The following is a 26,150-nucleotide window of genomic DNA, read 5'->3' on the forward strand; positions in this document are numbered from 1 at the left end:
GATCATGTTAAATGAAGATTTTAAAGTGTTTTAAATGTATGCTAGGGAGAACTGGTTGGAGAAGGAAATGGCAACCCACTCTGGTGTTCTTGCCTGGAGAATCCCAGAGACGGGGCATCCTGGTGGGCTGCCGTCTATGGGGTCACACAGAGTCGGACACGACTGAAGTGACTCAGCAGCAGCAGCAGCAGCAGGGAGAACTGGATCTCAGAGGAAAATCGGCAGAGATACAAGCCTATAGACACTTTGAGGACTGTTGTTGTTCAGTCGCTAAGTGGTGTCTGACTCTCTGTAACCCCATGGACAGCAGCACGCCAGGCTTCCCTGTCCTTCACTATCTCTTGGAGTTTGCTCAAGTTCATGTCCATTGAGTTGGTGATGCTATCCAACCGTCTCTTCCTCATCCTCTCTGGCCGCCTGCTGCCAAGAGGCAGCTCATTGGAAAGGACTTGGAGGCTTGCCACATACTAAAACAAAGGGCTCAGCCAGAGTACATAGACAGAAAAGGCAGGAAGCCTTGGGACTAGGAGAAAGTGACACTCAGAGCCTTTCAGTAATTCGCTCAATACTATATTCTTTACATACCTGTCACCACATTCTCTTGGAGACTTTGCTATGAAAGGAGGGCTCTGTTTAAAAATGGTTCTGCTGGCATTATTTATAATTGCCAAGTTATGTAAGCAACCTAAGAGTCCATCAAGAGTTGAATGAATAAAGAAGATGTGCTGTATATATCTAATGGAATACTATTCAGTCATAAAAAGGAATGAAAATTTGAGATTTGCTACATGGATGAACATGGTGGACATTATGCTAAAAGTGAAATATTAGAGAAAGACAAACATTATATGATATCACTAATATGTGGAATATAAAAAAAACAATAAGCTAGTAAATAAAATAGCAAAAACAACAACAAAGCAGACTTACAGATATAAAGAGCACACTAGTAGTTACCAGGGGGAAGTGGGATGGAGGGAAGGGCAATAAAGGGGTATAGGAAGAAAAAGGGTTTTTATGGGAATATATGAAATCATGTTCCTGAAACTTTTGGAAACTATAAAGCACTATAGAATTAAAAGAATCTTTCACTCAATTAAAAAAAAAAAAAACAACTTAAAACAGAATGGTTCCACTATGCTGACTCTAAGCCTTAAAGTTTTCCATAGAAGAAAATTTGGCTCTTTTAATAAGCAGATTCTCCCAGTTAAAATAAAATGGCATATTTACAAAGCACAGTGAAAGGCTTTCCTCAAAAATAAAAAGGAAGAAATCATCATAACCTAAGTATAAATATATCCCTAAGAAAACTAGCATCCTCTGTTGCCAATCTTGCAAAAAGACTGAAGATGTTGAAAGTGGAGTTGAATAATAAAAGAGTATTATTCCATAAAAGTAGGTGGCTCACACCCACATAGGAAACAGACTCCTTGCATAGTCAAGACAAAGATTTATCAAACAAGAAAGTCCCCTCTCAACATCTGAAAGCACTTTGTAGCAGAAACTTGCAAAAAGTCAGGATAATTAAATACTGATTAATAGCAGTTGAATTTAATGAAAAACATATCACAAGCTAAGACATCGAAATTCACTCTCTATTTTGCATTAGCTTGATAGTACTCAGCAAAATCATGACTACAGGAACAATTATTTTGATAAATATAGTATTTTTTGGTGAAAATTCCATGTCACTTAAATATTATGCTCTATCTCATCTTTTAAAACTCTTCCTGCCTGGAAGTCATTGAGTTTCCACAGCTTTTGTGGTGCTTGCCATTCTCTGGGAAGCATTCGTTTCCCCACTCTTCCAGAAAAACCTCTATGTCCACCACTTTCCCTTCCATAGATCCGTTTCTGCTCTCCTACATGGCAAAGGAATTGAGTATAATTTCTGGATAATACACATCCTCCTATTCATTCCTAACCTTGCTGCATTCATGGTTTTGCCACCAGCTTCTGTATTTAAATGGCATGATTTTGAGAACACCCCCGATTTAATGACTTCTTTATTGCTAAGTCCAGTAGTCAATTCTCAGTTCTCATTTCACTTGGCTTATAAGTGGCATTCATCACATGTAACACTTTGTCCCTTGATTTCCAAGACACCACACCCTCTTGTGTTCCTTCTCCCTTGCTCACAGGCCTGTTACCTATCTTGGTTCTTCCTCAACAAAATGAACTCTAAAATTTGGAATGCCTTAGTACTTGGATTTCTCTTATCTGTCTCCATTGACTTCCTTGGTGATCCCAGCTACTCTCAAGATTTTAAACTCCATATGTGTGGACAATTCACAAACGTATAGCCCCAGATGAGATGCTGCTCGAGTTGACACCTAAAATCAAAGGGTTCTTGGTAGTTTGAAAATTGATAAAAGTATTTTAAAAGTACAACAGAGGATTGAAAGATAAAATGGAAGACATTGCCCAGAAAGAATTAAATGTCCAAATAACAAAAATTTTGACAGAAGGATTTTAAAAATTGACAATCTATTCAAGAAATTCAGTATTCTGCTACTAAAAGTTATAGTAAAAGGGACTAAAGGAATGGAAAATGGGAAATTAACAAAACTAAAATATGATACAATCAGTTCAGTTCAGTCACTCAGTCATGCTGACTCTTTGTGATCCCATGGACTGCAGCATGCCAGGCCTCCCTATCCATCAATAATCCTCCATAATAAAACAAATCCATATATCTCTCTATAAAAAGGCTCAATGAATGCTCTATGAAGGGGACAACAGAGGATGAGATGGTTGGATGGCATCACTGACGCGATGGACATGAGTTTGAGTAGGCTCCAGAAGCTGGTGATGGACAGGGAGACCTGACGTGCTGCAGTCCACATGGTTGCAAAGAGTTCGACACAACTGAGCAACTGAACTGAACTGAACTGAACTGATGTATTCACAGCAGAATAAGTTTTTAAAAAACCTAAACCAATGCACTTTATTGAAAAGAATAAGATCTATACCTAAATGTCCATTGACAGAGTAATGGATAAAGAAGATGTGATACACACACACACACACACACACACACACACACACACACAGAGGAATATTACTTGGACATTAAAAAGAAAGAAATAATGCCATTTGCAGCAACATGGATGGACCTAGAGTGTCATATTGAATAAAGTCAGTCAAATAGAGAAAGAGAAACACTGTATGATATCCCTTATGCATGGAATCTAAAAAGAAATGATCCAAGTGAACTTACTTCCAAAACAGAAAGAGGTTCACAGACTTAGAAAATGAACTTATGGTTGCCACAGGAAAGAGATAGTTAAGGACTTTGGGAACATGATGTACACACAGCTATATTTAAAATGGATTGCCAATAAGGACCTATTGTACAGCACATGGAACTCTGCTCAATGTTCTGTGCCAGCCTGGATGGAAGTGGGGTTTGGAGGAGAATGGATACATGTATATGTATGGCTGAGTCTCTCTGCTGTTCACCTGAAACTATCATAACATTGTTAATCAGCTATACCCCAATACAAAATAAAAAGTTTAAAGTTTAAAAAAATAAGATCTCTAGAGATAAAGGGAAGATTCTGAAAGTTTCCAAACAGAAAGGCAAGGTATTATATGAACAAGTAATCATTAGAATAGCATATGGTATTGGATTTTTCAAGATAACAATACTGCAAGCTAGAAAACATTCAACAATGATTTATTTAATACCTACTCTGTACCTGCCACTATGTTAGGTGTCAACAGTAGAGAGATGCCTTTGAAATTGAGTGAAAATAATTATCTACCTAAGGTAAGACACTCCACACAAGCAGACTAAAGTATATAAACAACAACAACTGTACCTCTTATCAACTCTTGCTCAAGCAGCTACAGAAGCATGTGGACCACCAAAATAAAGTTTGTAAACCAAGAAAGAGGAATTCAGGATTCAGGGGATGAGGAATGTAGATGACAAACAGGCATGTCAGGGTGATTTATTGGAAGGAATGATCTGGGACAAAAATGGTTGATACTCAAAAAGGGATATTTGAGTGGGAAAAACAGAACTCATTGGTTACCTATAGTGTTTAATTATTTTGAGAAGAGTTTCAGAATTCTATTAATTCTAAAGCTTGGGGCTGGTGCACTGGGATGACCCAGAGGGATGGTATGGGGAGGGAGGTAGGAGGGGGGTTCAGGATGGGGAACACATGTACACCCGTGGCGGATGCATGTTGATGTATGGCAAAACCAATACAATATTATAAAGTAAAAAAGATAATAATAATAATAATAAAAAAATTTTAAAAAAATCCAAATTGTAATAACAGACTCTGGGAGTAAAACTTGAAGTACTTTTATCATTGCAAACTGTATAATAGGATTTAACTCTTTAAACTGTGATCACAGTACTTAATAAAAATAATAAGTGCACATTTTTAGATGAACTGAACTCAAACAAAAATATCCCAGCTAAATCCAAAATCAGGTGTATTTTCTTTTTTTCCTTAAACCTAAAATAATTTCAAAAGATGAATTTGTTGCTTTGCTTTCAAACAGTCATGATGCTTTGTTTTCCAATACCATTGCTACTGTCTATCTTAGGGTATTTTAATAAAAGAACGTCAGTTTACATACATGAAAAAGCAGATTCTGCAAGGTAAGGACTGACATCAAGTTTATAACCTCCATAAACAATGGCATAATCTATGCAGCCTATATTTTTTTAAGAAGGAAGATAACATTTTCTTTATCAATGCAAGCCGAAACAGGCTATAAATTATACTATGCCTGCATCCTGGTTCACAGAGAACTATAATCCATCTGGAACCAAGTAGGATGGAGCTATGTAAAGATTCTCTAAGTCAACATAAATTACAGTGAAAAAAATATTTCCACCTTGCTCTACTCATAGTTCTGGTTCATTTCTTTCCTGTACTTTGCTAGGCATGGTAGTCAACTGACTGGCTACCAGATACCCAGAGCATTTTTATATTTATTCCCCAATAAATAAAATTCAGGAGAAATAATAAATACCATGGTGAAAAATAAAATAGGTGACTTTGATGAATTTAAAGCTAAAAAACTATTGCTGGAGTCCAAATTTCCTAGTGTATATATAGGGAGAAGCCAATGTCTGTAGTATCAGTGTGGTGGTAAGTATATAGAAAATTGGAAGCATTAATGTGTTCAGAATGTGAACACCCTTTTAACCCCAAGAAACTTGAATTCAAAGATGGTTAACCACAGAAGCGAAAATATCTTGGGTGGTCTAACTCTAAACGTTAGTTTTCAGTGTGTTTGGCCAAAGTGCAAAACCACCAAAGAGTCTGGTATGATGGATGGTATCTTCCTAGAAGGTGCTTGGGATTAAGCAGGTTGTTTTAAGTCAGATATGGGTGCAGAAACTGTGGCATGAAACTTGTGGAGAGTTTTATCAAATGCCAGGTATAGCCAGCCCTTCTCTTTGAAGGTGTCATTAATAGAAGCCAGCCTCCTTTGAAAAACTTGACTTTTCCCCTATTCCTCCTACCAAGTACAACAAAAATCCAAGATGTTATATATAAAACATACTAGGAAGAATCTGAATGGTGGAGATTGGAAGGCAGACCAGCTAGGGACCTCAGGACCTAAGGAAAAAACACAGGAGCCTCGTATATCCCAGAGTAGGAGCTGGAAGAGACAGCAACCTGGAAACCTCAATGAGTACAGACCAAAAAAATCCCCAGGAAGAGCTTTCTATCTCTGGACAAGGTACCAGGAAATAGGTAGCCAGCAAGACAGAAGACTTTAGATAACAACTACTCTATGACAGGGCTTCCTTGGTGGCTCAGTGGTAAAGAATCAACCTGCCAATGCAGGAGACATGGGTTCAATCCCTGAGTTGGGAAGATCCCTTGAGAAGGAAAGGAAATGCAACCCATTCCAGTATTCTTGACTGGGAAATCCCATAGGCAGAGGAGCCTGGGTGGGCTACAGACCATGGGGTCGCAAAAGATTCAGACACGACTTAGTGACTAACACAGCAACAACACCACTCTATGGCAGGCAAATACAATAGAAGAAAACTATGGTTCCATCTTACTCCACACCCACAAAGCTGAACAGAGATCTTAGAATCTCAGCCTCACCAAACAGTAACTAGGTATCTCAGCCCCATTCTCTCTCTCCACTTGTAACAGGGAGATATGAGAGAAGGCTAAGTAGGAAGCTGGGACTTCCATCCCACCAGGCCATAAAGGAGTCAATTCTTTCCAAATTGATAGGTTCAATGTAACTTCTATCAATATCTCAGCAAGATTTTTGAAGAAATAGGTAAGATCATCTTAAATGTTACGTGAAAAGGCAAAGGGACAGAAGAGCTAAAATAATTTTTAAAGAAGAATAAAGTGGTAGAAATCAGTCTATTCAATTTCAAGTCTTATTAAATAGTTGTAGTAATCAACACTGGTAGTTGGCAGAGAAAGAAACATATAAATTAATGAAACAAAATAGAGAGCCCAGAACCAGATACACATAAGCATGCTCAACTGATTTTTTGACAAAGGTACAGAGACAATTCAGTAGAGGAAATATGGTCTTTTCATTGACACCAAAAGCACAATCATAAGAGGAATTTTAAAAAATTATACTTCATAAAAATTTAATGCTTTTCCTTTCTTAAAAATTTCTGCATCCCCACAATTGTTACCTTGCCTCACTTTTTAGGAACAATTTTAAGTAATGTTCAGTATATATGCTCAATGGTGTGTGCCTTAAACTGGTTCCCTTTAAATCATCTTCCTCTCTATTTCTGCACAGTATCCCTCTATAGCCAGCATTCCAAAACACTTTTCATTTCATCAAATTATAACTTATTTGTGTTTCCATAATCTCCCAACAATTACATTGACTTTCAAACTGGTAATTTTATCTTGTCTAATAAACCCAACTTTCCACCCTCCTTGTGTGATTTTTATTTTCTAACCATGATCTTTTTCCTTATGATTAAGTATCTTTCTCCTACTCTGAGCCTTCATCTGCCTTTCTTTGGACTTTTTTTTTTAATTTATTTGAAACATTTTAAAATTATACAAATAGTACATAAATAATACTGGCTATACAAGATTGAAAGAATAAAGACATATTCAGATAAAAATATATGACATTCTCAATTTTCTTGTCTTTCAACCCCATTTTCCTCCCAGAGGTGAAAGTTTCAACCTATGTTATACATTCTTCCACCTTCTTGCCCTCTTCCTACACATTCACATATATATTTTCAAGTAAACAAATGTCTTTTATATTCCATAAATAACATTACATTAAATACAGTATTCTGAAACTTCCTTCTCCGTTATGTTAGGGGATATTTTTATGTCAGTGTCTATAGGTATTCAGTATCCAGTACTTTGACCACCTCATGCGAAGAGTTGACTCATTGGAAAAGACTCTGATGCTGGGAGGGATTGGGGGCAGGAGGAGAAGGGGACGACAGAGGATGAGATGGCTGGATGGCATCACTGACTCGATGGACGTGAGTCTCAGTGAACTCCGGGAGTTGGTGATGGACAGGGAGGCCTGGCATGCTGCGATTCAGGGGGTCGCAAAGAGTCGGACACGACTGAGCGACTGAACTGACTGACTGACTGATAGGTATTCAGCTCACTTCTTTTAAATGCATAGCACTACACTGTATGCCACCACTATAATTTACTTAACTACCTCTTTATGTTGGACAGTTACCATGTTTCCTCATTTTACCATTAAAAGTACTCTTACACTTCTGCACAAATGAGTAACTATTTCCTTAAGTTACATCCCAGAGTTGGAATTGTTGGATGTAAGGATATATGTACTCCTAAGTTTGAGAAATACTAATCAATTGACTTCTGAAAGTTAGACTATAAAAAAGATTCAAAATATCTTACAAACAATATTCTGAAGGAATTAAAAATCTCTATTATGTTAATATTTCCTTGATTGTCAGTGAAGCTAAGAAAATATTCACATATTTTTGGTTCCTTTTGTGACTAACAGCTATTAGATTTTCCTATAATAACATTATAGTTTTATTTAGTTAAAGTTTACACATAGTTCTTCATGTTATTTTTATGTATACTGTAAACTATGGATTTGAATTAATTTTTTCCAAAAGATGGTCAATTTTCCCAGAACATTAAATAAAGCATCTACTGTTTCGTTATTGATTTTAAAAATCTTCTTTATCATAAATTGTATTATCTAATACATAGAATGTTTCTGGACTCCATTGTTTTCCACTTTTTCTTCTGCACTTGCCTGTCCTAATACTAGTCTACATAAAGCACGGATTTGTAATCTGATTAATATCTGGAGTAACTGTTCATCTTCAAAATTTTCTTGTTTATTTTATGCATCATGTCCATATAATCTTAAGAATAAGCTTGTCACTATATACGAAAAATATTATTGTGATTTTCATTGTTACATTGAATTTGATTATTAATTTTCTCAAAAATTAGCACCTTCATGAGTTGAGTCTATATAAACCATGATCTGCCTCTTCTATTTGTCTAAGTATTATGGCAGCTGGGGAGGAAATTCTTTGCAACAGCTTACCGTTTCTCTCAGGTAGTCACATACAGTTCCTGCTATGCCTATGTCTAAGTCATTTATGATTTTGTGAATAGGACTTTGGCATAAAATTTTCTAACTGATTATCATTGATGCATAGGAATCTTACTGATTTTCATATATTAATTAGTCTTTTATTCAATCGCCCTTCTGAATTATCTTATTATTTCAGTGATTTCTAAGTTACTTACTTTCAAATAACTATCATTTTTGTTTCTTCTTTCATTCAGAGAAAGATATAGATATAAATATAGATATAGATACAGATACCTGAAACACACATGTATCTGATATACACACACTCTTTAATGACATGTAGCTTGCATTTTTCTTGACTCATTGGATCATTTAGGACTTCCAGTACTGTATTAAATTGTGATGTTGATAGTGGGCCTTCTTATTTTTCCCAGAGGTCTATTTCATTAAACTTTACAGATAAAGCATATTGGTTTTGTTCACTATTTTTTATATTGTATATTTGATTGATCTCTACTTTTAATTTTATTGATTCACTCCTTTGGTTTTCATTGTGCATTTTTATTCTTTTCTCAGCTCTTTAAACTTTACACTTTGTTCATTTTACTATATTTTTATTTTCTAATATAAAATTTTTATATTTTGAAGGACTGCATGTTAGAAATGTCTTTTTTTCCACTGAGGTATAATAACATTGTTAGTTTCAGGTACACAACATAATGATTTGATATCTGTATATATTGCAAAATGATCCCCAAAATAAGTCTAATCAACATTTGTCACCACAGATAGTTACAAATGTTTTTTCTTGGGATAAGGACTTTTGAGATCTATACTCTTGGTAACTTCCAAATATCCAATACAGTATTACTTACAGTCTTCAGTATGCTATACGTTAGATCCCTATGCCTAATTCATTTCACAACTGGAAGAAATATCTTATTTATCTTAGGGTTACATTATAACTACTTAATTGGGTATTGACTAACATCATATTTTGAGAATAAGGGAAGATGATCCTGGAAAAACTCTGTGATACTGGGAATCAAAGAAATATTGATTACTTTTCATGCTAGTCTTGCATCTAAGTCACTGATGAGTTTCACAGAACCTAGTGGTTTCCATGGAATGAACAGAGAGAACCTAGGCTAGGAATTATTGTCCTTAGCTGAGGGGTGGGGTGAAACCCTCTGCTTCTATGTGGGGACCTTATTAAGCTGTATACCCAAACTGGCTACACTTCTAGTTTAAAGGTCAGGAAATTCTTTAGGGATCTTCAGGAAAAAATTGTTTTTTTAAGTTGATAAACACACACAAAAACAGAAGACCAATGATGGATATCAACATGTAGATAAACCAGATCTCTATCAACTTGTTAGCAAAAACAGAAGTCTAGGAATATGCTACTGCTGCAGTAAATGAAGCATTTCTCTCAGCAATCCAGAAACACTGGAGATGTTAGTCTTTATGATATTATGCATGAAATTTGTGTTTTCGATCTGCTGTATTAATGTCATCATTTTAGAGGGTGATTCAAAGGAATCATAAAGACATATCTTTCAGGCTTTTGAGTGAAGCAATTAGGGAGCTTAAGGTAAGATTCTAGACCCTTTGGGACAATTATTGATGTAAAATTTCCCACTGGCAGAAAATGAATATGCGGTGTTTCTTCTCTCTACCTACTAGTATCTCAAGCTGGGTTTTATTGATGCTATAACAAAGTATGAACTATTTGAATCAATTTCAAGTGAAGTAGTACATTTTACAAATAAGTCTTTCAAAACCCAAAACAATATCTCCTAAAGTATTATGGGGGACAAATCACAAGAATACTAGGAATCCTAAATGACTCTCTACTAGATTTCTAGATTTTATTACAAGGTATTTTATGCATTAAAAAGTGAACCCTGAATGCGAATGAACTGTCTTAGTCTTCACTCTGTTGCACCTGAACAATTTTGGAAAGTCTAGACCTAGGTGTGCTCCCAATGAAAATGGGGAAACTTGGATCCTGGAAGACCAGAATAGGGAGGAGTGAGTAGAACTTCCAAACCGACCCCAGAGGACTTGCTTCTCATTTTTGGTCTCCAATGTCAAGACCAGGAAAACTCAAGGATCCTCTCCATGAGAGTGACGGCTAAAGAAAACAAAATAAATATGGGTCAGAATAAGAATTTTCTCCACTTGTATGAGAATGCTTCTTTGTTAAATGATCTCAAAAGCTGAACAAGGAGACTTAGTCAAGGCCAGCTCCAAGTTGAGACTGTTCTTAAGTCACCAGGCCTCTGCTAAACCAGCATTCTCATTTATAAGCCGGTAACTTCAGGACACACAACAAAGTTTATAAATACCTTTTCCTGTTCTCATGCCTGTTTATATATAAGAGTATAATGACAAACAGAGGGACACATGGACTCTGTTTTGCAGCCTAACATAACCATAAAATAATGTGACTCTCTTCTAATAGCATTATGAGGGAGTCTTCTCTGGCCATGGACTTACATACAATAAGACCTCTTGCTATGAAATGCCTATAAATATGCAATTCATGAATAGTCTAGCTAAGAAGTCTGGTGAGAGCCATGACACCTCTTACTGGTGGAGGCCAGGAAACTGCAATGACAATAAACCTTGGCGTCTGCTCCAGGCTAACTGGCTGTGGCCAAGGTGCACTGTTCACATGTCTCAAGTCTCTGCCAGGCTGTTAGTCATTATGCATCCTGCCCCAGTGGTGCACTAGAAATGGAGTGGGCTCTGAAGAAGCTTAGAGGGAAAAAAGAGAAATACCAGTTTATATTCGATTAGGTTTAAATGTTTTGGCCTTCTTCCTTCCTGAGAAAGTTATACTTAAAAACTGAAATGATTGTCAGTCAACCTGCAAAGTCACTTTTCCTGTAAAAATATGTAGTGGTTATTAACAGCTGCTTAAGGAAAAAGATTAAAGCTGAATAAAATGGACATGGCAACACAATATAGATGGCAGATGTCATTAGTAGAACAATTAAACCTACTTCCTCAAAAATCTGCTTACTTTTTTCTTCTTATTCATGTCTGTACTTTTAAGAGTCTTTCCATTAGCCACCCTATCAATTAACACCAATATATGCTATTCTTGGTACTATCTTCTATGTTATTGCCCAAAGAATCTTGGGATTGCAGTTTTAAGGACAGTATCCTTCTGTAAGTAGTAAACCACAGAGATTAAAAGCATCTCTACCCCAGACACAATAATAAAAAACAGCTGACCTTTTTGGTAGGGGGGAAAAAAAAAGTTGGTCTCCAAACAATATTTTGACTTGCCTAGCAGTTGAGTCAATTAAGTTTAGATATCTCCAATGCTAAAAGCATAAAACTAACTGCATAAAGCACTAAACTGAATATATGAATCTTTCCAATCATTACTTAATCGGTAAGTAAAACATACAAATATGAATCTGCAGACTTGGTTTAATGTGATTTTTGTCACATGTGGTAAACAGAAGTTTTTCTGCTACAAATGATAGACATTTCAAATTATGTTTTCACAGAAATAGGAATTTCTTTTGCCAATGAACTAAAAATTCAAGGGTATACTAACTTTAAGCACTATAGATCCAGCTATTTAATGTCTCAATCCAGATTCTGTTTGTAGATTATTTCCTGTCACAGAAGAGAGCTTTTCATGAATTGAAAAGATAGTCACACTCTAAAAAAATTGTCTTAAAAAATGTTAACATGCCAATATTGAAAATACTTGATATGTAGGATAGGTAACCACAAGTACAGTCAGTCAGTAGAATGAGAATATATTTTCTATAAAAGTATACATTATTTGTTCAAAATACATTTCAAAACTCATTTCTTATAATGGTGTCATAGTTGCTTTTATGACATAAGTTATGTTTATTAACTTGACCATATCTGGCATTATTAAAATCACTCTGAGTTGATAAAGACATTTTTGCAACAAAATGGATAAAGTGATGAATATCAAATACTAATTTGCTCATCTCTCTCCTCTATTTAAAGATATCAAGTAGTTCTCCACTAGAATCAAGACCAAGCTGGTTACTTTGGTATGCCAAGTTCTCCATAGTCAGAATGTACCTATCTCAATTCCCTGCTCAGCCACAATAATAATAAAACAAAGCAAAATAAAATGAAATAATGGCAACATATATCTCCTGCTTATATTGTTCTTACAGTTTTCAGTACAACAGAAAAATAGGCATTCTTTGGTCTTCAACATCCATGTACCAAATCTTTGGGAGAATTCTTAATGTCTGCTTTGAGTCACAATGTCCTCTTTAAATTAATCTCCTTGGACATGGACCATTATCTTGTGGCCTGGCCTGGGTCCTCTACCTGTCACTTTGGTGAGAAGTATGTATAGAGTATATGTTGACTTGACTCAGTCAAAGAGGATTAATACTTCCAAGAGAAAGGCCTATTTTAGAAATATTATATGTTCTTATTGCTCTGATTTTAGACAGACCAATTTGGACCAAAGATAATCTTTCTTGCAGAACTTAAGAAGCTTTTCCAAAAGTTATTAGTTCTACGTTAAAGTTGGTGTAACAAAGGCAGGGATTCAGGAACTGGAATTTTTATTTAAAGTCACTCAGTCATGTCCAACCCCATGACCCCATGGGCCACACAGTCCATGGAATTCTCCAGGCCAGAATACTGGAGTGGGCAGCCTTTCCTTTCTCCCAGGGATCTTCCCAATCCAGAGATTGAACCCAGGTCTCCCACATTGCAGGCAGATTCTTTACCAGCTGAGCCACAAGGGAAGCCCCTCAGAAACTAGAGCAGGAGTTAAATACAGTAGGAAGAGGCTAGTGAAGAGAGAAAACTAAATCTCTGCTCTCCTCCCAAACACTTCTGGCTGGCATCTCTTGCTTGACTGGTAACAATTAATCGCTTTTTAAAGAGTTCTCAATTAACACATAGACTGGGATAAAGAGCAGGATTTTAGGGAGGAGAACGTGTACAACCATGTCTAAATGAATTAGGGTTGTTCTTACCACTGTTCTGTGAAGAAAGCTGAGCACCGAAGAATTGATGCTTTTGAACTGCGGTGTTGGAGAAGACTCTTGAGAGTCCCTTGGACTGCAAGGAGATCTAACCAGTCCATTCTGAAGGAAATCAGCCCTGGGATTTCTTTGGAAGGAATGATGCTAAAGCTGAAACTCCAGTACTTTGGCCACCTCATGCGAAGAGTTGACTCATTGGAAAAGACTCTAATGCTGGGAGGGATTGGGGGCAGAAGGAGAAGGGGACGACAGAGGATGAGATGGCTGGATGGCATCACCGACTCGATGGACGTGAGTTTGAGTGAACTCCGGGAGTTGGTGATGGACAGGGAGGCCTGGCGTGCTTCAATTCATGGGGTCGCAAAGAGTCGGACACGACTGAGCGACTGAACTGAACTTACCAGATATAAGGAGGAAGGATACTGCACAAGCCAAAACAAGACATGCTATTCATAAAAACCAATCTGGGTAACCATGACGAGCCGTCTAGCTATACCTGAGTGTGATCTTCTACGTATGGTTTTGGCTTAGTCAAAGTACTATAGCATTTGGTTCAATTATATATTATCCATATGGTATGGCTACAAACTCTGGTTGAAGGTATTGTGGTAGAGATGCTAATTTTATCGATTTCATATTACATAATGAATGTCATTAAGTGACTTCAATAAACAAAGAGAAAATGTCCATACAGTTGTACATTACATGCTTTATAGATAAATACTCAGTTGCAAGAGGGCATATTGAGAGAGACACTCTAATTCTACAGATAAATGATAAATTGTTCACTAACTAATTTTCATAATCTTATAGTTGAAATAAGATTGTTTAGATATCTTTATCTTAAAATTAGCAAGAATTAATCTGTAATGGAAATTTTAAAAATACACCAGCAATCTAATTCTAATAACATCAGAATCTAAATCAAATACTTTCATAATTTGAAGCAGATGTTAAATCCATCAAGCCATTCCAGGTCCTAACTGCTATGTGAGCCACCAGAATCTCCTTAGGTTTTTATACTGAAGGCAACTTAAATACTGAGAATTGATATTTTAAAATTTAATGTCTAATAAAGTTAAATGAAAGTCATAGGAACAATGTTTACATAATTCAGCAAATTTTATGCTCTTACAACAGAAAGAAATTCACTTTCAGTTTTCCACAAATATGTCTTACTTCTCTTTTCTTTTATCAAAGGAACATTATAATGTTTAGGTAAGAGCTCCCTAAAATCAGTGGAAAAAGAGAAATTTGAAAATTAGTGCTCTCAAAAAATGACACCAATTCCCAGGGAATGTAACCTGATACAAACTGCTTCCCCACTTGATGCCGTTACCACTGCTGAACTTGGCTGTCTGCATCACTGTTCCCTTTAAGAATTCTTAAATCGCAAAAAGAAATAAATAACTGCATGAATTATTTCATGCACCAGCAAAACCCAAGTAAATATATTTTGCACTTTTATTTTCTGATTTCAGAAATTTATATTCTCATATTCTTGCTTAGTTCACACCATAGAATAAAATTAGTCTGTGTGTATATATTTTTACCATAGTCTTCAAGGCCTAAGTATTCGTTTTAGAGATACTCAAGTATATCTAGCAAGAACAGTAATAAGTAAACAACCATCACATATTATAAGAAATGTGTGTAGTAAACTTCACTACATTTTAAGTGGATGGAATCAGCATATCTTAAGCTACTGAAACTGATTTTTATGTGAGTGATGAAAAAATATTTGGAAAATACATCCCAGAATAAAATATAGAGACCTGAGAGAAAGCAGCCAAAGGAAAAGAATTGTCATGTTTTGAATGTCTACTATTCACAAAGAACTATGGAAACAAATTTTCATAATGAAAAGGAATATACAAATTATTTTTTTCAGTCTCTATAATTTCTTTACCAATGTCTAGTATTTCTTTCAAGTCAGGCTTAATTCTGTCAAGCCTCCAGTTTATGAGATAACACTAATCTGCTTCATTGCATTCATAGCCTGGACCTATAGTCCTGTCCATCCATTTCTGTCTCATTCTGTGTATCTACCTATTTGTTAGGAAAACTGATACTTGGAAAGCAGGAATTGAATATTCCATTTCCAAGGACATGAAATATATTCCCAAACACACACATAAACTTATTGACCCAAAAACAAATACAAAGCCACATAGATAAATGATGAGATTTTAAATATAGATTTAGATTCCTTAAAGTCAAAGAGTCAGTCTCTCCCATCAGGAAACTTCCATAAGCCTCTTACCTTTATTCGTCAGAGGGCAGACAGAATAAAAACCACAATCACAGAAAACTAATCCAACTGATCACATGGACCACAACTTGTCTAATTCAATGAAACTATGAGCCATGCCGCGTAGGTCCACCCAAGATGGGCAGGTCATGGTGGAGAGTTCTGACAAAACGTGGTCCACTGCACAAGGGAATGGCAAACCACTTCAGTATTCTTGCCTAGAAAACCCAATTCAGCCAGTATGAAAAGGCAAAAAGATAGGACACTGAACGATGAACCCCCAGGTCAGCAGGTGCCCAATATGCTACTGGAGAACAGTGGAGAAATACTGCAGAAAGAATGAAGAGATGGAGCCAAAGCAAAAACAACACCCAGTTGTGGATGTGACTGGTGATGGAAGCAAAGTCCAATGCTGTAAAGAGCAATTTTGCATAGGGACCTGGAATATTAGGTCCATGAATCAAGGTAAATTAGAAGTTGTCAAACAGGATATGGCAAGAGTGAAAAATGACATTTTAGGAATCAGCCAACTAAAATGGACTGGAATGGGTGAGTTTAATTCAGATGACCACTATATCTACTACTGTGGGCAAGGATCCCTTAGAAAAAATGGAGTAGCCCTCATAGTCAACGAAAGAGTCTGAAATGCAGTAGTTGGATGCAATCTCAAAAATGACAGAATGATCTCTGTTCATTTTGAAGGCAAATTATTCAATATCACAGTAATCCAAGTCTATACACAACCAGTAATGTGAAGAAGATGAAATTGAATGGTTCTATGAAGACCTACAAGACCTTCTAGAACTAATACCCAAAAAAGATGTCCTTTTCATCATAGAGGACTGGAATGTAGAAATAGGAAGTCAAGAGATACCTGGAGTAACAGGCAAATTTGGCCTTGGAGTACAAAATGAAGCAGGGCAAAGGTTGACAAAGTTTTGCCAAGAGAACACCCTGGTCATAGGAAACACCCTCCTTCAACAACATAAGAGAACTCTACATGTGGATATCACCAGATGGTCAATACTGAAATCAGATTGATTATATTATTTGCAGCCAAAGACAGAGAAGCTCAAAACAGTCAGCAAAAACAAGACGGGAGGAGACTGTGGCTCAGATCATGAACTCCTTAATGCCAAATTCAGACTTAAATTGAAGAAAGTAGGGAAAACCACTAAGCCATTCAGGTATGATCTAAATCAAATCCCTTATGATTATACAGTGGAAGTGACAAATAGATTCAAGGGATTAGATTGGATAGAGAGAGTGCCTGAAGAACTATGGATGGAGGTTCCTGACACTGTACAGAAGGCAGTGATGAAGACCATCCCCAAGAAAAAGGAATGCAAAAAGGCAGAATGGTTATCTGAGGAGGCCTTACAAATAGCTGAGAAAAGAGAAGTTAAAGGTAAAGGAGAAAAGGGAAAGATACACCCATTTGAATGCAGAGTTCCAAAGCATAGTAAGGAGAGATAAGAAAGCCTTCTTCAGTGATCGATGCAAAGAAATAGAGGAAAACAACAGAATGGAAAAGACTAGAGATCTCATTAAGAAAATTAGAGATACCAAGGGAACATACCATGCAAAGATGGGCACAATAAAGTACAGAAATGACATGGACCTAACAAAAGCAGAAGATTTTAAGAAGATGTGGCAAGAATACACAGAAGAACTATACAGAAAAGACCTTCATGACCTAGATAACCATGATGGTGTGATCATTCACCTAGAGTCAGACATCCTGGTAGGTGAAGTCAAATGGGCTTTAGGAAGCATCACTGCAAACAAAGCTAATGGAGCTGATAGAATTCCAGTTGAGTTATTTCAAATCCTAAAAGATGATGCTGTGAAAGTGCTACACTCAATATGCCAGCAAATCTGGAAAACTCAGAAGTGGCCACAGGACTAGAAAAGATCAGTTTTCATTCCAATCCCAAAGAAAGGCAATGCCAAAGAATGTTCAAACTACCACACAATTGCACTCATCTTGCATGCTAGGAAAGTAATGCTCAAAATTCTCCAAGCCAGGCTTCAACAGTACATGAACCATGAACTTCCAGATGTTCAATCTGGATTTAGAAAAGGCAAAAGAAACAGAGATCAAATTGCCAACATCTGTTGGATCATCAAAAAAACAACAGAGTTCCAGAAAAACATCTACTTCTGTTTTATTGATTATGCCAAAGCCTTTGACTGTGTAGATCACAACAAACTGGAAAATTCTTTAAGAGATGGAAATACCAGACCACCTTACCTTCCTCCTGAGAAATCTGTATGTAGGTCAAGAAGCAACAGTTAGAACCGGACATGGAACAACAGACTGGTTCCAAATTGGGGAAGGAGTACGTCAAGGTTGTATATTGTCATCCTGCTTATTTAACTTATATACCCAGTACATCATGCGAAATGCTGGGCTGGATGAAGCACAAGCTGGAATCAAGATTGCTGGGGGAAATATCAATAACCTCAGAGATACAGATGATACCACCCTGATGGCAGGAAGTGAAGAGGAACTAAAGAGCCTCTTGATGAAAGTGAAAGAGGAGAGTGAAAAAGTTGGCTTAAGACTCAACATTCAGAAAACTAAGATCATGGCATCCTGTCCCATCTCTTCATGGCAAATAAGTGGGGAAACAATGGAAACAGTGAAAGACTTTATTTTGGGCACCAAAATCAGTGTGTCTTAGGGAACACTTTCCCTAAAGGGAACACTGAAGGGCTTCTCTAGTCTCAGTTGGTAAAGAATCTGCCTGAAAGGAGGGAGATCTGGGTTTGATGCCTGTGTTGGAAAGTTTTCCTGGAGGAGGGCCTGGCAACACACTCCAGTACTCTTGCCTGGAGAATCCCCATGGACAGAGGAGCCTGGTGGGCTGCAGTCCATGGGTCGCAAAGAGTCTGATGTGATTGAGCAACTAAGCACAAAAAGTTTCTTAAATGCTTTTGGTTTTTATCTTATAAGCAAAAGGGTAAATCTGCAGTTTAATGATTACACACAAAGATTACGACATATAACAGATTGTAATTCCTCAATAAACTTTAATCAGGATTTCATTTTTTTTTTTTTAATGAAAATGTTTTCTTTTGTGTTTTGGGGAAGGGGAGACCAGTGAATTAAATATCAGCACTCAGGGTCCTCTCATTAACTCCAGACCATTTGTTCAGTCCCTGGCCTCTGTTAGCCTCTACAAGAGTTTTAGAGGCTCTAAGGGAAGTTTATTCAACTGCTTCTCATCACATCCACCCACGCAGATTTACAGGCAAGAGCTCAGGATGTCCAAAAAACATGGACTTTGAAAACTGAGAGGAAGAAAGAAAGAGGGCAGAAAAGAGGGAGAGAAACATTTTAAAATGTGGCTTCTAACCCATTTGTAATAAGTGCAGTCTTTACACAGGTCATTTTATTGAAATTATTAGCTGTTAGGAGTTTGTCGTCATCACTATAGTATGTTGAGCTCACCAGGACACCTCATGCTTTTCAAAGTGAAAGAGAGAGACAGGAAATAATTGCTAGTCAATTTTTTAAAAAATTTCCTGTAATGTGGTGATAAACAAAAGTGACTGTATGTACAAAAGGGGTCCCCAGTGAGAAATGATCTCTGGTAACACTCTTCATACTGGTGCTTCTGTGTCATCCACTTTGGAGGGACTCTTGGCACCACGTGTTTGCATCCCCATTCTCATCTCAGCCTCATCTAAAATCAATCTTAAATCTTAAAGCCTAATCTCATCTCAGCCTCATTTTCTATTTTGGTGTTTTGAAGTTATTGAGTTCTTCATGGTCACCCTGGGTCTACTTATTCATTGCCCAGAAGGGGGAAGAAAAACACAAAACAAATAAAACTTAAAAGAAAATCTATAAAATTATTAATGAAATATGCTAGAACAGAATGTTTTAACCTCACAGTACCTGCTTTGTCCATAGATTTATTTTGAGAGAAACTGTTAATCTCTCCAGTTCCTGCCAAAGGAAGCATTTCATAAAACCCCTTATTCAAAAGGGGTAATGTTCTAACCATGGATGGGGACCCTCTGGTAGGAATTGCTGGACCAAGGATGGTATATGACAGAGAAGAAACTGATCTACAGGGTGGACAAGCAACTCGTGAGGTAGCCTAGCATTAGAGCTTCACTCAATAGCTACCACAGGGAACCTCTCCCAGGAATTAGAATTGGGAACTCAGAAAGAGTCAGGGGTCCGGAACTCAGAGCTGGGTAGGAAACTGAAGAGGAAAGATATACAGAAAAGATAGAGATGAAAAGAATGGCTACTTCTTGTTAACTGCTAAAAGAGGGCTCTCAAATAATAATAATAATAGGCAAATAATAAGCATTATTATTATTTGATGAAAAAGCAGCACTGCATCCCTGAATGGCCCACCATTTGTTAAAATGTTTTCTGGATGCCAGCCCTCGCCTATCTGAGCATGTGCAGGCTTACCTTGTGCCTGTGAAGCCTAACCACCATGGCTGAAAAGTCTTCCTTTTTTTTCCCTGAAAATTGGTATTACAGATCATTCCCTGACTTGAATTAGTTTGAGTGGTTTCTGTTATTTGCAACCAAACTATCTGACTAACACCAGGGGTCAGTAAAGATACTGTAAGTTGAATCAGTGAGTCTTCGTAGATTTAAAGTAAAGTGAAATCTATGACTAAGAACCTAGTCCACATAACTCTAGGACAGCAAAAAACAGTATATTCGTGAACCTAAAATTTCAGTTTTCACTTTTACTTTTGATGATTCATTCAATGGTTCTACTAGGAGCCTGAGTATTGTCCTTCACAGTCGTTTCCAGTCACTGAAACTTGACAATTCTACCTTCAAATTATATTCAATATCTTAAAACCTACCATATCTGAAATTCCTTATCTTGACATTAGTAATGCTGACTTCACCCATGGAAACTGCCTTCTAACTGATCACCATGATGTTTCTTGCAGAAACTGTTTGTTTCTTTCCGATACATTCAAATTGATCATTAGTTTAAAACTCTTCAGTGCCATCTTGCTGCTTTTAGGTTGAGAGCAAAATCTCTTACTTAGCATAATCTTCCAGTCACAATAATCTGGCCCCTGTGCATCTTCTCCAGGTTTGGACTCCAAACTGCCCTATTTCTTCCCCCTAGTTACAAGACTGTTCTCTTTTCAACCTCAAAGTCTTTTTTCCCAGCCCATCCCTTGCTGAAACATTCCCCCCCATTCCACTATCTCCACACCCACTCCGCTCATCTGGCTTAATTTTTGATCCTACTGTCAATTTTAAAGTCCCTGTGTGTTTTTTAATTATGGAAGTATGATAATACATTTTCAGGAGACTTGGAAAATACAAAATGAAGTTACATATAGTTCCATTGCTGCTGCTAAGTTGCTTCAGTCATGTCTGACTCTTCATTTCAATTATTTTTTAAGTAGATAAATTAAGATTTTTAGTTGAAGTTTCAATAACAAACTCTCAAAAATTAATAGAATGGACAGAATAGTAGAAGGATATAGTAAACCTGAAAATGAGTGCTATGAACAAATTCAACATAATTAAGATTTATACAATTTTCACACATCAGTAGGATACAAATTCTGTTCAAGTTCCCATAGACTACAAACCAGGAGATACTGAAACATATCCAGGGACATAAAACAAGGTGAAAAAATTTCATGGTCTAAAGGTACTGAAATCATACAGAATCTGTTCTCTTATCACTGTGGAATTATGTTAGAAATCAGTATCAGAAGATACTTGAAAATAACCCATATATTTACCAATATATTTACCAAGAGAGATATGACTTAGCCATTGAAAGTCTCAATAAAGTTAAAAAAGCTAAAAAAAACACAGAGGGTAATTGCAGAGAAGAATGTATTTAAATGAGAAATTAACATCTAAGATACTTTTAAAACTCCATGTATTTGGGAATTAAATGTCCATAAAAGTCCCTGCTTAAAATTCACTTCTTCATAGAAAGTTTTCCTGACACTGCATTACAGATCATGTTCTTCTGTTCCATGAATTCAAAACAATCCATGTTATTCATCCATAGCACTTATTACATTTCTGACTACACAGTCAATTGAGATCCCAAATAATTTTGCCTTGTAGGATCACCCTTCCTTTAATATCTATAAACAGAATTTAGTTCCTAACTTTTAAAACTATATAAAAATTGTTAGATATAATCTAGATCTCATATATGTTTGAGATGGCTGAATGTAAAATATAAGCTATATAATTAAAAAATGGACTTTCTGGGGCTTGAGGGACCTTAATAATATTTTCTTTCATAATGAGTAATGTATGTGAAATTTTTAAGAGTTTTAAAATTTAAATTCTTTGAATTTTTTCATAATATCATGTGTTAAGAATTGATCAAGAAGGAGAAAGGGTATTGGAGGATTTCAAATTTTCATAAATTTAATATTAATTTTTCTTTTATTATATTTATGTAGTAAATATATGTGTGTATAACAAATGCCACTCTGATGACAGGTAAATCTCACTTCCTCATTAACAAGACCCTAAGTAAGAATTTTGAGATAGATCAAAAGATCATTGGAGATGGACAATCATTTGATGGTAACTAAGGAAAGACAGGCTTTCTCAGAGGCAAACAAAAGCATCATTTAATTAAAAGCACTGAGAGGAATACAGTTCTGAAACGCACTGATGCTCAGCACAAGCAAAGTTTAAGTACCCAAATAGAAGAGGCTATCCTCTAGTATAATCAACTCCAAATGAAAGTTAGGACCGTAGCAACATCACCTTGGAGAGTCATGCTTTTTCAAATGTAGCTGAGCCAAGTCTAGCAAGGTAATAGACTACCAGCTTGAGAGGCAAATGATATATCCACTAAGACAGAAAAAGAGGAGTTTAAATAATTTACAAAAATTGATTATACTTGAATACACAGAAACAGTAGGTGTGATTATAACTGGGCTCTGATTTGGAAAAGTGAGCTCCATGTTTCAATAATAAGATCCTTTTCCATTCCCCTGCAGAGAATGCTCTAGAACTTCTGACTAGCCAATTTTCCTCCTAAGTATTTCCCAGCATCTGATCATGTTGTTTGTTGGATGTCTGTTACTCCATCTCCTTTTTGCTCTTGGGTCCCTGAATTGCTCTTTTCCAATTTGCCTCAGAAAATTAAAAACTTTCCCAATTTTAATATGTTAAGTGATTTATTTCTAATTTTGGATCGACCTAGTTTATCTCAGCCACGTCCTGTGGACACCCAGAAAAGTCATCAAGACAGTTTCTTAAAATAAGATCAGTTATCTCCTCAAAACTCATAAGCTTTCTATCAACAGTTACCTTTTGTGTCACTATACGTATATGGTAGAGAAGGAAATGGAAACCCACTCCAGTGTTCTTGCCTGGAGAATCCCAGGGATGGAGGACCCTGGTTGGCTGCCGTCTATGGGGTCACACAGAGTCAGACATGACTGAAGCGACTTAGCAGCAGCAGCAGCAGCAGCAGCAGCAGCAGCAGATGGCTCTTTTTTTTTTAAGTCTCTTTTCTCTACTAATCTATAAGCTTCTGTGAAGTTAATAGCCATATCTGTTTTTTTCCATTTCTGAATCTCTAACACTTAGTGTGCAACAATAAATATATATTCTAGGCCCAATATATATTTCTTTGAGGAATAAATTAATGTGTTGACACAGGTTGAAAAGTACTGATGACCTTCCCGAGGCTCTCCCTCAAACATTTACCAGTTCGGAATGACAATGTTCCTTTTGATGGTAGAATAGATAGGGGTGATGCTCAGAACTACACTGAGAATGGGAACATGGCTGGTCTACAGACCTAGATCTGGCTTCTTAAAATCTGCTGTAGCCTCACCCACTGCCTGCATCCAGGGACACAGTCAAAGGTAGCAGAAGGATAGGAGAGCTAGATGAGCCAAGAAGAAGCTCACAGTGAAGTAAAAGAGGTCCACAGGGGTGTACTAAACACCCCCAATAATGATATGCACGGTTGTGGTCTGCCATCTAAATGTCAGGATTGCTAGACGTCACAGCACTCCTTGTTGGCTGGTTTATCAACTAACACAATACACCACTATAAATTTGCAAGTTCAGTAGCATCATCTTCATTTCAGATGTGAAGAAACAAGACCCGTAGCTGGGAAACTTATCAAATATCTAGCTGATAACTAGGGGAACCAGAATCTGAGCCCTGGTGGGTCTGACTTTTTCTGTTCTACCCCATGCTCTTGATCACATTTCCACCGTGCTCAGAAATATGAGGAGGAACAGAGCAAGGCCTCGAAACAAAGACACTGATTTTCTTGTAAAAACAACATCTGTTTGACCAGGAGAAATATCACCAAGCATTCCCCTTAAACTAATCCAGGTAGTTGTATTATAAAGAGGTTTCAGATCCAAGAGTTAGTCCACAATCAAATACATGGACAAAGCCGCTTGCCAAACTGTCCTGTATTCTTGTTGCTTATTCTGATGTTCTGCAGACTAGAACTGCAGCTCCCCTGAGAATTTTTCTCAAGTGTCTTCTTAACACTGAAGACATTATGAGTTTAAAATGAAGTGTGCATTGCTTCTTAAATCAGAAAACCAAAACTGCTGAAAGAATTTATTTAAATATTGGTCTAAAAAACATAAAATGAAACTATAACTAATTTTAAAATGAATATTAACAACCTTTTGTCAATTATTTAAATATTTAGATAAAAGTGCTTTGGTTTTACTATCTAGAGATTTTCCCAGGTGCCCATTTAATCATTGGAAATAAGGATGCTTTTAAAAAGTAAACCTGCTTAATAAACATGCTTTTAAGTAAGAACAAGTGTTTAAAGTGTAAAAAGTTTTGTGGTTGGTATGTTATTGTATCTATTTGCATCCAGGCTATCACATAAGCTTCTCCCATATTAAGAAAGGACCTCTCAGGTGTATAGCTGTTGTTTGTTTTTAATTCTGTCCAAGTCTTGCAAGCATGTCATTTATCTTGTTTCAAATGTCTCTGATATAATGATAGAAAGTGTCCAATACTGGCAAGTATAGGTTTAGGCTCAAGTAGGAATAAAACATTACTTCTAACAAGCCAAATCCTTGAATCTCACTTCACATGGTAGGATTTCCTCTCTTTTGTTTTCCTTGGACACTTGCCTGCTTTTGCAGTACCATGCACCACACATCCTGTTTATTAGTTGAAAGGAGTTTAACAAGAGGATTTATTTTATGTTTTTCTCTGTCCACCAAAGTCAGTTTACTACCCTTATGAAAAGCATGTGCTCACACTGTGCCTCGTATGACTCTGAAATGCTGCAGACGATGTTCAAATAGTCCCTTGTGTGTTGGGGGGGGGGGGCCTTCGTTGTGTCCGGCTCTTTGCAACCCCATGGACTGTAGCCCATGAGGTTCTTCCCTCCATGGAATTTTCCAGGCAAGAATACTGGAGTGGGTTGTCGCTTCTTTTTCCAGGGCATCTTCCTGGTGCATGGATAGAACCTGCATCTCCTGTGTCTCTTGCATTACAGGCAGATTCTTTACCAGTAAGTTGAGCCATCAACTTACTATCATCTCTGGTGATGTTCCTTTCATGAATATTGCCCAAGAGCAATTTAATTGTCAATTTGATTCAGAACTTTAAAAATGGTTCTATCATCACGCTCCTCAAAAGAACCCAATTGTATCCCATTCAACTGCAATGTATTAATCTGTCTCCACTGTAGGGACTTCTACTTTAAATTTATGACTTTTAGCAAAGTGGAGGGAACATATCTTGCTTTAATATCCTTTCAACATAGTCCCTACCACGACAACTTGAACAAACTAAATACCATTACACTGATGTTCTATTTACAGAAAAGGTCTTATTATTTAGCATTTATGTAAACTACTTGCTTAGTTCCCTTAGAGACCCACAATCCAAACTAAAAATACACTGTCTCATTTCCCCTGATGTGACCACTAATGAGTCTCTCTCTAATGGTCCCAACATGTCTTGGTGTAAAGAGCAGAGAACTAGAAGTGCCAGCCCTTGTGACATCGTACATGCTAGTGCACCTCCCTGGAACTTGGGGGTTATATATGTGTGTGTATATATATATATATTTTTTTTTTTTTCCTTAGAGCCAATTACACACTCTGAACAGTGGTATGTAGGGGTATACTGGGAACACTGTTAAATTCTGAATCCAGGGTCTTTATCCTTTCAAATGTTTCAAAACAATAATTCCTGGCCCAAGGCCACGTCCCCAAGAAGCAAATAATCTCTCTTAATCAAAATCTAAAAGTCCTGTCTTCAGACTCTTCAACTTTCCCACTTCATACTAGAAGAACAGCTTCATTTGGCTCACCACATGGAATGTTGTTTTCCTGGCTCCAAATAGCATGAACACAA

Source organism: Bos javanicus, chromosome 7 (assembly GCF_032452875.1).
Source record: "Bos javanicus breed banteng chromosome 7, ARS-OSU_banteng_1.0, whole genome shotgun sequence".
Taxonomy (NCBI): Eukaryota; Metazoa; Chordata; class Mammalia; order Artiodactyla; family Bovidae; genus Bos; species Bos javanicus.